This window comes from Apium graveolens, chromosome 7, assembly GCF_009905375.1.
Source record: "Apium graveolens cultivar Ventura chromosome 7, ASM990537v1, whole genome shotgun sequence".
In the NCBI taxonomy this organism is placed as follows: Eukaryota; Viridiplantae; Streptophyta; class Magnoliopsida; order Apiales; family Apiaceae; genus Apium; species Apium graveolens.
Genome location: NC_133653.1, coordinates 174,265,854 through 174,270,034, shown reverse-complemented (window position 1 = coordinate 174,270,034; position 4,181 = coordinate 174,265,854).

Genomic DNA, 4,181 nt, shown 5'->3' with positions numbered 1-4,181 from the left:
GATGAACTAGAAGAAGTGAGAGCAATTGATGCTCACAGGAACCTCCCCAAAAGACTGGTGTTCAAGTACAAAGGTAGTAAAGAGTTTACATGGCCCATTCACAGGATTCTTCAAGAAAGCTGTTCTGTTCTGATAAAGATCTTCTCATCCTTCAAGAAGAATTTTGAATTCAATGTGACAGCCAAGAAATTGGTTCTAAAGAAGATAGAAGAACTCAGGAGTAGAAAAGCCTCAAATGCACTTCCAAGAATTCTATCTATTCCCTTCACAGGAAATACAGTGCACTTGAGGCCTTACTGGCTGATAGAATTCATGGATGACAAAAGTATTAGAAATTCTTTAGATTGGAGGACCAATTGAGCAACTTAAGCAATGAGACTCTATTGGAAATGCAAGAAAAGTTGGATCTATCAAATGCTAAAGAATTTGAAATTCACAGACAACTCCAAATCAAATAGAAGAAAACAACCGGAAGCTTGGGAAGAAGTCAAGACAATCAAGGAAATAGAAAATATCTTCTCAGGCTAGAGGAGCACCTTGATAATGATTCTGAGAACTCTTTATACACTTTACTTTGTTCAATTTTCAAATAAATTGTAGCACTTACAAGTTTTATCTACCATAATTTTATCTGTACATTTAGGGTGTTTTGTTATCATCAAGTTTCTCTTAATTTATGGCTACAATTCCAGTAGACATAAATTGGGGGAGATTGTTAGGAATATGTTGTGAACTTGATAATAAATTGAACAAAACACCTTAGTAGATTTAACTTAGTTTTTTTAGCTCTCGACGGATGTTTTAATATAATCCCGACAGATGAACTTTATAGTCCCGACGACTGACAATTTAACATCCATCGAGAGTGTAGCTTATGTAACAATAAGTATTGTAGCACATTTCTGCAAACAACAATGTATTAGTTGAGTAGACACTATAGGATTCTTTAAGTGATGTTGACTACTAGATTGATATGCAGAATAGGTCGGTTAATTATAAATATAAGATGTCTTGTAATTCTGTATAAGTGAAATAGAATCAAGTGACAGAAAGACTCCCAACGGATGATCTAAAAAGGCTCCCGATGGATAATCAACAAGGTTCCCAATAGATGATCAACATAAACCCGACATATGTTAATATTCAAAATAGTAGTTGATAGTGACAACACAGTCACATACGTCAAGTGTTTGAAAATGGAATGTGGCAGCCTAATTGCAGGATGTAGAGAACAAAGAAGCATTACCATTTCCATGCAAATATGAAGATATTCAAAGATGCTGGATAGAGTAATGTAGCAGCATGAAGTTAGACTAGATATAATTTTGTTTTATCGTCTTGTCTTACTATCATGTAACTTAGTGATATATAAACCAAGAGTAGCAAGGAAAACAAACAACCGAGTAAACATTATTTTCAAAGAGATAGAAAAAGCTGTATCTGTTAAGAATTTCTCTGTAAGGTTGTAAGTTCACTTGTAAGCAGCTGTGTGCTATTCAAGCATCACAGAGTTCTCATACTAATATATATCTTAGGTGGATAAGTTCAAATCCACCAGAAAGTTTTAAAGCTTTGTGTTTTATTACTTTGTGTTTTGATTTCAATTCAAGTTTCATTCCACACTTCTTGCAAAATCAAACATTGTTATATATTAAGTAAGAATAGTCTTAAAATTGAAAAAGGAGCCAGAATTACATTCAACCCCCCCTTCTGTAATTCTTATTGCATTGTTTGGGTATAATAGTTAGATATTTTGCCGGAATTGTTCTTGATTTGGCCGACGAAATTGATGCAAGGATTATGGACTGTAATTGATGCTTGATTGTTGTTTTGGATGATGTTTAGAATCGAACCCCTATAAATCACGATACAAACGGTGCCTGAATTGATGGTTATCGACCTCGCTGGACCTCGGTTGAAGATCGTCCGCGGTGATGGCATTTTTGGCCAGAGGTTGGACGGGTATGATGGTCGAACGTCGTACATACGACGGTTGTAATAACTCGAATTTTTGATACTTTATAAAAACATTTAATGAATAGTAACCCTGACAGATGGGGAAAGCTTTTTAGCCCACACTATGTTGTGTATAAGAAAATGAGTTTTAAAGTTTTGTAATTATACGTACCAAATGAGTGTATATAAACGCTATTAGTTTTGGAAGAAAATGAACTTTGAAAAAACGACCATATTTACGAATCATCGAGGATTTCGAGAATCACAATATAATTACGAATTTAAAACCCTACGGATTTATATCCAAGTATGATAATTCAAAAAATAAGGAATAAATACGAAAGGATTTACGCTGCGAACCATTTACAAGAAAGTATTACAAAAATGTTTAAACGACCGAACGAACGTGTAAACGATTAAATAAATGTAACGCACTAACTAACCATGGTAGAAAAGTAAGCATGGTTACTTTATCAAATATTAAGCTGAGAGAGTAGGATGATCATCTAAGGACTAGAGAATAGTAAAGCTAATGGCTAAGCTAATTAGCTTAGCTTGTAAACTAAAAAGGCTAGCTAGTTTTGTCCAAATATTTGCCAACAAAATCAATCCTAGGACTTATACTAGAAGAATAAACAAGATATCACAACATTATTACAAGAAGCAACCAAGAATCAACACAAAACTCTCTCCCCTCTCCCGAAGAAGCACTATTCGGCTTCATAAAAAAGAAAGGAGAAATCAATTTCAAATCACCAAGCTCTAGCCATGGAAAAATTCCCCCATTAATTCTCAAGCTTCATACCACCTAAACTAAGATAATAAATCTTTGAGCTCTTTTTATGAAGGTTTGATGGGTAAAATAAATTCAAGAAAGATGATAGTGTATAGTATGAATAGTAACTTTTATTTGGTTTCTTGATTTTAATGATTATTTTAGGTTCCAAAAACCCTACCAAGCACTCCCAAGACTTCATAATCATCAAGAAAAAATCTCAAGCTCTCAAGAAAGGTATAAATCTATGACCCATCCTTACTTAAAATTTAAGTTCAAGATTTTTTTAGAACATAGTTGTAAACCTAGTTTTGGTGGAAGTATTGTTGTAATCTTGATATTTAGCTAAGTAGATTTAAGGTTGACTGTTGTTGCCTAAAGAACATGATGTTCTTGAGAGGATTTAGTGTGGTGATGATGATATGTTGATTGTTGGTGGTAGTATAAAGATTTAAGGCAAAAACGAAACTCGGATCGTAACCGTAATCTCGCTAAAACGAACAAAACATAACTTTAAGTTTCTGCAGAAAGTACAAAAGATGTAAAATGTAGTTTCTTGAAAAATAACACTTTATTATGATAAAAAATGTTATAAGGATCGTTTAGGCAATTGAATCATGTAATTCCGTTTTACGGATCAAAAGTTATGGCCGTTTTACTCAAAGTGATTTACGCGACAAAAAATGCTACGAATTACGAACTTTGAAAATAAAAAGGATCGACTTAAAAATGTTCATAAATAATGAAATTTTTACAGAGAGTAGTAAATTGAGTTTCTTAAATTCCATAATAATTTTAAGTGAAAACAATGTTTTTTCAATTTTATAAAGATATCGGAGCCGAGACCGCGCGATTAGAAAACCGTAGAATCCATAAGCGGAGCCGACGATGAAAATGAAAACGGACTTAAGACACTTCGAAAAAAGAAACGACCGTAATGCGAATAAGGACTTAAAGAAATGATAAGGGTAATATAAGTTGAGAGGGTGCCTAATAAGTAGAATATGAGTGCGAGTTGCCGTAAATTAAGAACGAGACCTAACAAAACAAATTATGTTTACGATTATAGATTTCCGAGGGGAACCTAGAGCATCCTCCACCTCGACATACCCAGACAAGTTTACGAACCCAACTCCATTTACTGTTGTGTTGTGAAAGGATTTTTTATTATCATTGCATAAATACCATGCTTGCCATGATACTTAGTAATTGAGTTTTTGCATAATGTAGCGATGTTTTACGATAAGCATATATCGTAAAATGTTTAACTCCGCTATAAGCGTGACGTATAATTATAAGACCGAGAGTCGGTGGGGATTTTAAAATAAAAACCCGGGAATTATTCCAATGATATTACAGGACGATTAAATGTTTATACTAGTACGTTTTAAGGGACTCAACGTCCACTTACGAAATGTTAAATACCTCAAACTTTTATTAAAGCAATTTC